Source organism: Bactrocera neohumeralis, unplaced genomic scaffold (assembly GCF_024586455.1).
Source record: "Bactrocera neohumeralis isolate Rockhampton unplaced genomic scaffold, APGP_CSIRO_Bneo_wtdbg2-racon-allhic-juicebox.fasta_v2 cluster11, whole genome shotgun sequence".
Taxonomy (NCBI): Eukaryota; Metazoa; Arthropoda; class Insecta; order Diptera; family Tephritidae; genus Bactrocera; species Bactrocera neohumeralis.
Genome location: NW_026089624.1, coordinates 9,118,859 through 9,132,625, shown reverse-complemented (window position 1 = coordinate 9,132,625; position 13,767 = coordinate 9,118,859). Strand labels below are relative to the sequence as shown.

The following is a 13,767-nucleotide window of genomic DNA, read 5'->3' as shown; positions in this document are numbered from 1 at the left end:
CCGTTGTCACGGTCAACCAATGGCCGAAACTTGCGTTCTGTCAAAGAGTCAAGTGCTGAACACATTGAGTGCGAATACACACGTTCTTATGGAAACAGTTATATAGTTGTGAAGCTGCCTCAATAAATGTGTCCCAAAGAACGTGTGTATTCTAATATTTGACAAATGTCGCTTGCAGTCTGTCGCGCTCATTGTGTTCAGCAATTTTGTGATGATAGAAAATCCAAGCTGTGCCGAAAAAAATAAACGAAGGGCCGTCAATTGTCACCGCTTCCCTTGCCGCTGTACAGCTCCGCCAACAAACCAGCGTAAATATGTATGTGTGCATATGTATGAGCGTGAATACATATCGACGCAGATTTTTGCGAGTCACGGAAAAATATTTTAGACAAATATTGTAAATCGACAACGGCTATGTTGCCACTTTTGTCACTTCTTTCTGCGAAGAAGCATCAGAAAGTTGTTCAATTTATGATTTTTAGCTTTTGCCATCGTCGCGAAAAGACGCTTGTAGGCAAAGGCATGCTCGGAGAGATGTTACGGCGTCTGTTGTTATGAATGAAGCGAGGTCGCTTGTGGCATATGCGCTTGCGTTTATGAAGGAAATCGTTTTTGTTGTAAAATTTACTACATTTGGCCTTCGCCAATTCGGCTGCCATATTGACTTGTGGTGCTTATTCTATTTAGACAATTGTTTTTTTTGTAGAACAATGCTTAAATTTTTTGTTGGTGACATATTCACATGTGTACGCATATGTATGTTCGTATGCTTGTGCATTATTTGTTCGGCAATGTATGCAAATATATGTACATATAAGTATATATGAATGTATGAACATAATGTATGTACCAGTGATCTGCAGTGAATACTTGGCTTATGAATACACTCTCATATTCATGAATCACCCCCAATATTCACTCACACTTGCTCTCACTAAAAATATTATCTTCTCACAATCACATGGCTTGCTTCTGTAATAATGAGTGTGAATATGTCTCACAATCACTTAGCGCTCACACTTGGCTTGGCTTGCTTCTCTGTATACAATTGTCTGAGCTATTCGTTGCATACTATTAGATGAGTTGAAAGGCTCATGAATACATTCACTAATAAGTGAATCATTGTTTATTCATGAATATATTCACGAATTCCGTGCCTATTCAAAATATATTTTATACCTACGCGGGTGGGTTTTAAAAGGAACGAAACAAACGCGTGATTGTAATGACTACAAAACTGAAACTTCTTTATTTCTTATCCTTTTATTCAATTATTTTCTTAAGCTTTATCTTACATTCTAGAAATTGGAGAGCTTAGGTAGATGAGTCCCTGAAGTTTATACCTACGCGGAGGGGTTCTAGTGACTTCGTAAAAACTACAAAACTGAAACTTCTTTGTTTCTTATCCTTTTTCAATTATTTCTTAAGCCTAAATGAAAAGCTTTATCTTACATTTTAGAAAGTGGAGAGCTTAGGTAGATGAGTCCCTGAAGTTTATACCTACGCGGAGAGGTTTTAAAAGGAACGATTCTAGTGACTTCGTAAAAACTACAAAACTGAAACTTCTTTGTTTCTTATCCTTTTATTTTGTTTTCTTTTAAAATAGCACAATAAATCACATTAAAACATAGTAAAATACATATATTCAAGAAATGTCGGCGGGTTATGTGTCAGGCAAGATGTGTGCTTACGACGGTCCGAGTACTCTCCTACCTATTTGAAAAGCGATAAAGAGGAAAAGATTTTCAAATATTAACTATACCTGCAAGTAGTGCGGCGTCTGAACGTGTATTTTCCTTGGCAGGCAATTTAATAACTGATAAAAGAAATCGACTTGCACCCAAAACCGTAGATAATATAATATTCCTGAATTCAATATTTAAGACTAACTAATATGGCAATAAGACCTTAGAAACTTAAAAAACAAAAATATACAATGATATTGAGAAGTAGTACAATACCTCAATCTTAATATATATTTAGAAGCTATACTTATAATATATACTTGTATCTTTGGAGTTGAATCTTATGTATGTACATAAATCTTGAAGTAAATTTTATGTTTAGTATTTATATTTTTTTACCGAAATGAACTGAATTGTGTTATTTTGTTTTTTGTTAATAATTCACGTAATTTTTATACCATTAAACTGACGTAATTTTTATTTTTAATTTTAATTCCATTGAAAGGAACTGAATTATCATTTTATAAAATAAAATGTAATATTATAAGTGATAACATGAATTTAAGTATGTACATATATGTAATTTTTTTAATAATAGAGAAAATTAATACAAAATATGAAAACCCCTTTTTTATTTCATTAGATCTAGTCATTATTAGTTAGAACCAATTACAAAATCCTTTTTGTTATACAATAATATAATAGTAACTCTTAGTGCTTTCGTAATGGATTTTCTAGCCTTTGGTTCATAGCGTTACGGCTCAAAAGGCTTGCAAGTGGCTTGCGCACAAGCTTCTTCGTATATTCACAAGTGTTTTGTATTCATGAATGTCAGAGAATCCTAAGCAAAGATTCATAAGTATTGTGAGCTCATAAGCAAACACTTGTGAATATATGCTTCATACAAGCTAATCAGCTCACAAGCCAAAACTCTCTCTCTCATAATTGTAAGTGAGCAGTATTCACACTTATACTCATTCCGTGAATAATTTGCTTGCTTCATACTCAATTTTTCGCAAGTGGCTCAAAGTTGTGTTTAACTCATTCACTGCAGATCACTGGTATGTACATACATAAGTGATAAAATCATGATTTGAATTTCTGAATGCGCACATGCGTATACATGCAATCATATGGGCGATAATAGGATTAATATGATAGACAATATATTTATATACATATACATATATGCAATGTTGTGATAAATTCAATTTCTATTACTAAGAAACATAATACAAAAATATTTATTAGTATAGTATATTATGTAAAAATCAAATTAAATTATTAAATATATGTACAAGTCTAAATTGACTGTAAATAGTACTATGCATGCATTCATACAAAATTATACTCATATCATAATTATTACATGCCAATATGTAAATGCCGACGCAAAACGCAAAACATACATACATATTGCATACATTGCGAAAGCAAAAATTGAACCATGAAAATATCACAATGCTGTTGTTGGGAGTATCATAAGGAGCATGCATACATATTTATGTCTCTTCATATTCTTGAGTATGTGAGAGAGCTGTATTTGTACACATTTAACGCTTTTAAAAATGGAATATCAAAGAACTTATTTTTCTTCAATATTCCCTGATTGCGCATACATGCAAAGGCATCATAAGCCGCACGTATTTATTTCTCTCCATATTCTTTGTTGAATATATGGAGAACTGTTAAAAATGTTAACATTTCACAGCGTGAATTCTGTATTTGTGTGGTGAGATTCCGTGTCGCAAATTTATCAAATGTTCGCTGTCGAACCTGCACCTTCTCTATGTTTTATGTTCTCTGCCTGCACCTTCTCTATACTTTACATTCTCTGCCTTATGATACTCCCAACAACAGCATTGTGATATTTCCATGCTTAAATTTTTGCTTTCGCAATGTATGCAAATATGTATGTATGTATGCTTTTGCGTTTTGCCGTCGGCATTCCCACATTGGCATGTAAAAATAATTATATATGAGTATAATTTTGTATGAATGCATGCATAGTACTATTTACAGTCAATTTAGACTTGTACATATGTATATTTAATAATTTAATTTGATTTTTACATAATATACTATACTAATAAATATTTTTGTATTATGTTTCTTAGTAATAGAAATTGAATTTATCACAACAATGTATAAATATATCGTCTATCATATTAATCTTATTATCTGCCCATATGATTGCATGTACATACATATGTATACGCATGTGCGCATTCAGAAATTCAAATCATGATTTTATCACTTATCAATACATATGTATGTATATCACATGTGCGCGGATTGATCTGCATGTTCATATATGTATGTATGTACATTCATTTATGCTTACATGTACATATGTATATTTGTATACACTTCCGAACAACTAATGCATAAGCATACAAACATACATATGCGTACACAAGTGAATATGTCACCAACAAAAAATTGAAGGTTTGTTCTACAAAAACAACAATTGCCTAAATAGCATAAGCATGGCAAGCCAATATGGCAGCCGAATTGGCGAAGCTCAAATGTAGTAAATTTTACAACAAAAACGTGTAATTCCTCTTCGTCTTTTATTTCTGAGGTTCATTTTAAAAATTTTCGATTCCTATCTTGAGTAAAAATTTCAATGAGTAATTTCTGCATCTTATGAAAATTCGCTTCAAATACTTCGAAAAATATTGCTACTATTCCGTTTCTTATTATGTTTTTATACCCTGAACAGGGTATATTAAGTTTGTCACGAAGTTTGTAACACCCAGAAGGAATCGTCGGAGACATAATAAAGTATATATATGTATAAATGATCAGTATGTCGAGCTGAGTCGATTTAGCCATGTCCGTCTGTCTATCTGTCCGTCTGTCCGTCTGTCTGTATATATACGAACTAGTCTCTCACTTTTTAAGATATCTTTTTGAAATTTTGCAAACGTCATTTTCTCTTCAAGAAGCTGCTCAGTTGTCGGAACGGCCGATATCGGGCCACTATAGCATATAGCTGCCATACAAACTGAACGATCGGAATCAAATGCTTGTATGGAAAACTTTCACATTTGACAAGATATATTCACGAAATTTGGTATATGCTATTTTCTAAGACAACAATGTAATCTCCGAAGAAATTGTTCAGATCGGTTAACTATAGCATATAGCTGCCATACAAACTGAACGATCGGAATCAAGTTCTTGTATGGACAACTTTCACATTTGACAAGATATATTCACGAAACTTGATATATGTTATTTTCTAAGGCAACAATGTAATCTCCGAAGAAATTGCTCAGATCGGTTAACTATAGCATATAGCTGCCATACAAACTGAACGATTGAAATCAAGTTCTTGTATGGACAACTTTCACATTTGACAAGATATATTCACGAAATTTGGTATATGTTATTTTTTAAGGAAATAATGTAATCTCCGAAGAAATTGTTCAAATCGGTTAACTATAGCATATAGCTGCCAGACAAACTGAACGATCGGAATCAAGTTCTTGTATGGACAACTTTCAGATTTGACAAGATATATTCACGAAACTTGATATACATATGTTATTTTCTAAGGCAACCATGTAATCTCGGAAGAAATTGTTCAGATCGGTTAACTATAGCATGTAGCTGCCATACAAACTGAACGATCGGAATCAAGTTCTTGTATGGACAACTTTCACATTTGGCAAGATATATTCACGAAATTTGGTATATGTTATATTTTAAGGCAACAATGTAATCTCTAAAAAACTTGTTTAGAACGGATTACTATAGCATATAGCTTCCATACAAACTGAACACATAGTTACTAACAGAAATGCACCTGTGAAGGGTATTTAGCTTCGGTGCAACCGAAGTTAACATTTTTTCTTGTTTTAATGTTTACTCGTTCTCTTCGTCTTCAGCTATTGGGTTTATTTCCATTATTTTTTCTCTATTTGTATATATTTGGGAAGTGCTCAAGCAGTTCTTCATCTGCTGAATGAATTGTTTCTGACAATTCCAGGTTTGATTCATTGCCGTTACTTTCTTTTATTTTTGGCTAGCTCTCAATTCGACTCAAGAAATCAGCCACGGCGTTATTTACAATGATCTGTTATTATTTTAACTTTATTGTGATATATATGGTGGAAAATATCTTATTGAAAAAATTGCTGATAAAAATTCCTTGTCTCTGTTTGAGTATTTTTGTTGGTGATTATTTAGAGTTCTTGAAATGTAACACACTGTCTGTTAAAATACTGCTCTAATGACATAGTCATTAGCATCAGTTGTGATACTAAATTTATTAGCATACTCTGGAAATTTCGTAATTGGGTGAGACGAAATTAGTGCTTTGGTACTTATTTTGTTGCCTTTTTTCAAATTTCGTTCATAAATTTTTGGAATGTAGCTGGGGCATTTTTCAACCAATAAAATCTCTTGTAATCTTTGGCTAGATCTATTGTGCTAAAGTACTGTGCTTTGCTCAATTTATCCGAAATTCTTTCGACTTATCGTCTACAGTTAATTGATTTAATCTCCTATAATCAACTACTAGCCTGAATTTCTGAATTATCTATATTCTTTGGAACTATTAAGATTGGTGAGATATATTGGTATAGCATGTCTCCTTCTTTGTAAATAGCTTTATTAAAAGTTTTCAATAATTTTTCAATTTCCCTTTTTTCATTTCAATTCAATTTTCAATTTTCAATTATTCCGTTTGAAGTATTTACCATAGTGCTTTCACTTTCAAAAGTAGATTTTTCATTATGCTTATGGTTGAGCCTATGTCAGCCAGAGCATAAAATTGGTTTTCAAAAATCGTTAATTTAATTTTCCCAAAATTCCGAGGCTAGTTTGAAAAAAACTCCTGGTTTGTATTTAATTCTTTTAGATCATCTCTTCTACTCGTCCATGGGTTCTGTGTAATTGTTGTCTTTGTAGTTGTTGTCACTATTTTCCGAGCTTCTTTGTGATCTCGTGTAATTAAAATAGTTTTGATTTGCTTGAATTTGTATTAAATAATTTGAATTACTTTGCCCCAATGTCTGTCTTGTTTGGCTATATTGTTGTCCATATGAACTCATTTGACGTTGTCCAGATTGTGGACGATACTGTATTCCTGAGAAATTTTGGTTTTGTGGACGATATCGTCATGAGAAACTTTGATTTTGTTGTGGATGGTATTGCCCTAAAAGTGGTCTGTTTTGATAAGTAATATTTCTATGTTCATTTTGCCCCGAATGAAAATTTTTATTGTTAATGCTATTATTTCTGGTATTAACTTGAAAGTTGTATTCCTTTAGTTTTATATGAGGATTTAGATTGCCTTCATCTAATCCAGTAAATTTATAAATTTCATTTGTCATGTCTGTCAATGAAGTAATTGTTTGCTCAGTATACGCAAATGTCCGTGCTGCTAATTGTTTTGTTCGCTGAATTAGCATCCACAAAAAAATGTCTTTCATAGTGTCACCATTTTCGCTTAGTGCGCTATATTCTGTTATATAATATTATCGACCATTTATGTTACTCTTCCACTTAATTTCGCAATGCTGTTTACCCTAAGTTGCGAAATTTCTTTCGCGATCGTCATTTGATCTTTTGTTGGTCTGTAATGCTGCCTTAGCATAGCTTTACAACTCACCCAATCTTGAGGTGGGTTTGTTTGTAAAAAATTTTTTGCTGAACCACTGATTTTTAAATCATAGATCTTCTTCTTCTTAATTGGCGTAGACACCGCTTACGCGATTATACCCGAGTTAACAACAGCACGCCAGTCGTTTCTCCTTTTCGCTACGTTTCGCCAATTGGATATTCCAAGCGTAGCCAGGTCCTTCTCCACCTGGTCCTTCCAACGGAGTGGAGGTCTTCCTCTTCTTTGCTTTCCCCGGTGGGTACAGCGTCGAATACTTTCAGAGCTGAAGTGTTTTCGTCCATTCGGACAACATGACCTAGCCAGCGTAGCCGCTGTCTTTTAATTCGCTGAACTATGTCAATGTCGTCGTATATCTCGTACAGCTCATCGTTCCATCGAATGCTCGCAACATCGACTCATCAGTTGTTGACATCATTCAAGCCTCTGCACCATATAGCAGGACGAGAATTATGAGTGACTTATAGAGTTTGGTTTTTGTTCGTCGAGAGAGGACTTTGCTTCTCAATTGCCTACTCAGTCCGAAGTAGCACCTGTTGGCAAGAGTTATCCTGCGTTGGATTTGCAGGCTGACATTGTTGGTGGTGTTTACGCTGGTTCCAAGATAGACGAAATTATCTACAACTTCAAAGTTATGATAGTCAGCAGTGACGTGAGAGCCAAGTCGCGAGCGCGACGACTGTTTGTTTGATGACAAGAGATATTTCGTGTTGCCCTCGTTCACTGCCAGACCCATTTCTTTTGCTTCCTTGTCCAGACTGGAGAAAGTCGAACTAACGGCGCGGGTGTTGAGGCCGATGATATCAATATCATCCACTCTTATAGAAGATGGTAGGTACCATCTATTTAGTTCTGCGGCTCGAACCATTTTCTCCAAAAGCAGGTTAAAAAAGTCGCACGATAGGGAATCGCCTTGTCTGAAACCTCGCTTGGTATAGAACGGCTCGGAGAGGTCCTTCCCGATTCTGACGGAGCTTTTGGTGTTGCTCAACGTCGGCTTACACAGCCGTATTAGTTTTGCAGGGATACCAAATTCAGACATCGCGGCATAAAGGCATAAAGGCAAATCATAGATCACCCTAAAAAATAATTCTTCCTGTCCTACACATTCTCTCCGTACTCTGTCAATTGCCTCAATGAAGGATGGTAATTTTTTTTACATTCCCTTCGAAGGAATCTAAACATTTTAAATCCTTTTCGATATTTTGCCTAACGGACAATTGATTATTTGAATTTTGTGCGTTAAAGATGCTAAGCATCGAGTTAATACAAGTAGTTCTATTTGCTCTGCCATTATTTGTCGTACTTGATTTTTTTTTTTAATTTAATTTAGAATACGATTTATTATTATTTTTTTTTTCAAATCACAGCTTACAAAATAATTGCTTTGTGGCAAAATGCTTTTGTATAATGATTCTGCAGTTAGTAATTAGTTTAGGCATGTACAGATGTATGTATATATTTTATTGTACTTAAATTCAAATATTTAAAAAGTTTCATATTTTAATATCTAAACCTATTTTATTTTTATGTATTAGTGTTTTTCATTTTTGTACCTTGCTGCTGTTGTTGCCGCCTTTGATGATAATGTTCATTGCTGCTACTGTTGTTGTTGTTGTTGCTTTTGCTGCTACTTCTGTTTTTGTTATCATTGTTGTCTTTTTTGCTACTCCTGGTTTTGTTGATGTTGCCCTTGGTGCATTTTTTAAATTGCTTTCTGTGGCGTTTTTCTTGTCTCTTGTTTTACGGCTGAAAAAAAATTGTTTCACCTTTTGATTTTGTTTGCTTTTGAATATTGTTTTTCTTTGAATTAAATATTTTTGTTTTAATTAAATAACACGACCGAAAGCAAAAAATGGGCTATTTTCTGAAAACCGACTGCGCCAGTTACGATTTCTGTTATTTTCACAGAAAATGTATTTTAGTTGAATAAAAAATACCCCGATTTACGTATTGAGCGGTTTGTCGTCTGGTTCTTTATTGATTATGTTCTTTCATTCTTAAGCCATACTTAGCTTACTTTACTTAGAGCCGTTGTGCTGACTCAACAATTCCCGCTATCAACGACCCGGCAATTTAATGTTCATGTAATACGATACCAGGAACATTTATATATACATAAGTATATAAATATGTGTTTGTATATACACGATCGTGGTACCATATTTTGTTACGCTACTTTGCATATTTTAGATATACATATGTATTTGTTTTTGCAAAATACACATATTTACAATTTTGTTATTTTATTATTTTAAGAAAAGGCTTCTTCTTACATTACGCTGGGGCAGCTAAGGAGTGGTGGAGTCATCTGATGACGCAACTCGCGCGAACGCCAGACCGCAGAAGGCTGCTTCACCATTATTAGGGGTATTGTGCTCTTGTGTGGTAAACAAATTAAGCTTTATCCAACTCCGTGGATTTGGTAAAATACCTAATTATTTTCCACCCCAGCTGCCCAAGGTCTTTTAAGTTGATCAATGAATATTTATATTATATTTAGCCGTTGGAACTGTCGATCACAGAACCATTGGTCATTTTTTCTCTATTTTGGGAATGGACACATTTTGTTTACTTCCTCTTGGGTCTCACTTACTCGGACGAATTGCCATTTTAGCCCGAGTTCGTTAACAAGTAAACAGGTTCGTTATATGTACCTATTCAGGGATTTAATGCGGCACTTTTTTGATAATGACATCTCCTATATCACCGCGCCATATGTAAGTATGGGGTAGACAACAAATTTGTGGAATCCTCCACGTTAAGTACCTCGTCTTGTAATCTTTCGATAAAATTTATTTTAAGTTTTACCGTACCACTTACTCTGTCAACTTGACCACAGAAAAAACAGCACGAATTGCGTTTTGCTATTGTGAATTTGTGTTCACGAAATAAGCATCCCAGTATTTGCCGCTTAACTTTGTTAAAGGCCCTACCAGGCTTCCATGGAAGTTTCATTGATTTATCATTCATCCATGGTTTGTCTGTGGTGGAATACGCTCCTGTAAATGGCATGCTGTTTCAAAGGCACAAATAATGCACGTTGTGATGTTTTCCACTACTGAATCTATATCTCACACAGAACTTATCGAGTCAGGTACTGCGAGAGTACCTATGGAGCGACTCAGTTCGGCCACATATGTGCTCTAGTTCATTCTGGACCTACTCCTATTCATCGATATCTCTATACTCTCGATATTAACTTTGAAGTTTATGTCGGAAAAGGAATCCAGTCCGATACTTGACCAACTGCACTTCAATTATACATATATAGTTACATCTAAGACTTTCTTCCACGCTGGTTTAGAAAGGTGGGAATGTTACCTACATTTAAAGTGAGAAGGTCTTTATAGCTAATGTAGTCGAACAGAGCTATTCCATTAGCATTACAGTCACAGCTGTATGATGAGAAGCAGCAACTGATCAAATAATAAGTTGCATACTTGTTTTTCCAAGATTGGTAAAGGCAGGGGTAACTCTATGCAGGAGGTGATGTCGCGAAACTCAAAACTTTGGCATCACCTTCTAGAGTAATGCCACGATGGAATATATCTCACAGGCTCGTCCTCAATTCAGAATTCTGTTTAGCGGACATCTTCAGTATCAACTCAGTGGGTATTACAGCCACCCTAACTCTGATGAAGATGTGAGTCTTCAATAGTCTGAGGACCTCCCCGTCACTCATGAGGCGCAGTTCGGAGTTATCGTAAAGCTCCGGTAGACCCTCCACCATGGAGCGAATGGCTTCCACAGAGTTAATGGCTAACAGGAAGACTCCCTTTCAAAGCGAGCCATGTCGATTTTGAATACCGGCCTGTTCGAAGTGGACGACAGAATTAGGTCCAGTATCAGCTCTTTACGCGCTGCGCATCTAACGGCCCGGAGCGTTTGTCAGTCTTTTAGACAGGGTTCCCATCTCGCCTAAGTTCCGGTGCAGCCAGACATTATGGTTTCTCGCTATTCAACGACAAGATGGTTTGGATAATGGATGAAATCGTATATCAACCAGGCCTACTTACTTCTTACTTGAAAATTTTAAACTCGATTTGAATCTTTAACTTTGCAGTGTAGAATACTATCGAAACACAACTTTGCAAACAAAGTGATTTTGAAGGACAAGGCCACTTATTTTGATTAATATAAAGTTTTGGTAACATCTGGAGGCTTTAATCCTTGCAAATTGCCAAAGTATAAAATACTCGGTTACACCTGAACTTAGCCTTTCTTCACTTGTTCGAAGGAGAATAGATATATCTTTTCGTAAATTACAATTAATCATTGATTATTCCACATCTTCTATATTGTTTGAGATATCACATTTTCTTTGTCAAACGGTACCAATTGAAGTCATCAGACATCCAACCCTTTTTTAAGTTTAGCAAATTTTCATGGGGATTCTACTAAATAATAAAAAGTTTTAATATAGGAACCGTTAAATGTTGTGCAAATAGCAATTATACTCCGAAACTTCTGACCACAAATTTTTTGAATTGATTAGATTCTGCTGTAACTGAAAATCTATCACAAATAGAAAACTCCCTTGAAATGTCAGACAGACTTCATAAACTAACGCAAAATAATAACTCCAAATGCTCTAATTCGGTTTATTAGTACATATTTACACTTACGGTCCAAAAGCATGTCGAACGAGTGTTTTAGCTCGCTGGCCGATATGGTCGCCAGTATGTCGGTGCAAGCCTTTTGCCTTACGCTTTCCTTTCATAGGCAAATGCATTTTTCCGAAAAGGAAGAAGTCGCACGGTGCAATATCAGGTGAATACGGGTATTGGTTAATGGATAAAATGTGATTTTTGGTCAAATAATCGGTCACAAGCGTCGATCGATGAGAGCAGTTTTTGGTCGTCAGTCAATTTGTGCGGAACAAACCGTGCAACACCTTTCGCACCACTGGTGCACTCTGTTACGGGATAGGCAATGATCGCCATAAACTTGTTTCATCATATGAAACGTTTCGGTAAAAGTTTTACCAATTTTAAAACAAAATTTAATGTTAGCTCTTTGTTCGAAGCTCATTTTCGCACCGATAACACAAACATACTGACACTTAAAACGCAATAACTTCACTTCCAATAGATGAAATGTCATGAAATTCTCACTGGACAATCGATAACGATAGCAGATTCTAACGCGCCAGAAGGCGCTAGATTCAAAAAGTTTACTTTGAACGCACCTTGTACGTATTCTTCAAACGATTATTTCTTAATTTTGCTCCCTAATTATATATTGTCATAATTCAGTGTATATCAGTTTATATTACTTTTTTCACATGTCATGAGGTATATCGTGGAGTGCATAAACAATTTTTTTCGGAATTTTTTGATGACATCTGTCGGAGAAATGGCTGGGTAAATGAGATGCGTTTTTTCACTGGCGGACACGATTTCTCATGTTTGGATCATCTGAAACACAAAAACCCAATTTATTCTTAAAAAGTACGTGAATGGTTATCGTCCCTACTAGAATCATGAAAAAATGTTGATAAATAAAAAATTAATTCACGTTTTTTTTTTAATTTTTCCCATGTTTTTTTACATAAATTTTGTCATAACATTGTCAATAAATTATAAAAAATTTAGGGACGATAGCCAGGCGTTTTGTGAACATTAAAAAAAAATCAAGCAAATAGGTTGAGTAACTCGATCGGAATCATGTTCGCCAGTTTAAAAAAGTGTGTTTTGAGAAAAACGCGTTTAAAGTTTGAGTACTGAAAAAGCATACAAAAATGTGCACTCCAAAAACTCGTAGCGTCGACTCATCAGATGTTGTCATCGTCCATGCCTCTGCACCATATAGCAGGACGGGAATAATGAGTGACTTATAGAGTTTTGTGTTTGTTCGTTGAGAGAGGACTTTACTTCTCAATTGCCTACTCAGTCCGAAGGAGCACCTGTTGACAAGGGATATTCTGCGCTGGATTTCGAGGCTGACATTCTTGCTGGTGTTAATGCTGGTCCCACGATAGACGAAATTATCTACATCTTCAAAGTTATGACTGTCAACAGTGACGTGAGGGTCAACACGCGAGTGCGGCGACTGTTTGTTTGGTGAGAGGAGATATTTCGCCTTACCTCGTTCACTACCAGATCCATCTGCTTTTTCCTTATCTAGTCTGAAGAAAGCAGAACTAATGGAGCGGATGTTGAGGCCAATGATCCTCTTATAGAAGATTGAACTTTCTCGATTGAATTCTGCAGCTCGAAATTTTACCTCCAGCAGTGATTGAAGAAGTCACACGATAATAAATCGCTTTGTCTGAAACCTCGTTTGGCATCGAAAGGTTCGGAGAGGTTCTTTCCGATCTTGACGGTACTTTTGGTGTTGCTCAACGTCAGTTTACACAGCCATATTAGTTTTGCGGGGATCCCAAATTCAAACATTGATAAAGTCCAATCAGTTTGTTAACGGTGGGCTTTAATAATACGCTCGATA

At 35.3% G+C, this 13,767-nt stretch overlaps 2 protein-coding genes across 3 annotated transcripts in view; both read right to left on the bottom strand.

Annotated features, from left to right (window-relative positions):
- LOC126765696 (uncharacterized) overlaps positions 1–13,767 on the bottom strand; it is a 624,074-nt gene that overhangs the window by 117,132 nt on the left and 493,175 nt on the right. The gene's annotated exons all lie outside the window — the stretch shown is intronic.
- LOC126765721 (uncharacterized) overlaps positions 1–13,767 on the bottom strand; it is a 488,551-nt gene that overhangs the window by 18,572 nt on the left and 456,212 nt on the right. The gene's annotated exons all lie outside the window — the stretch shown is intronic.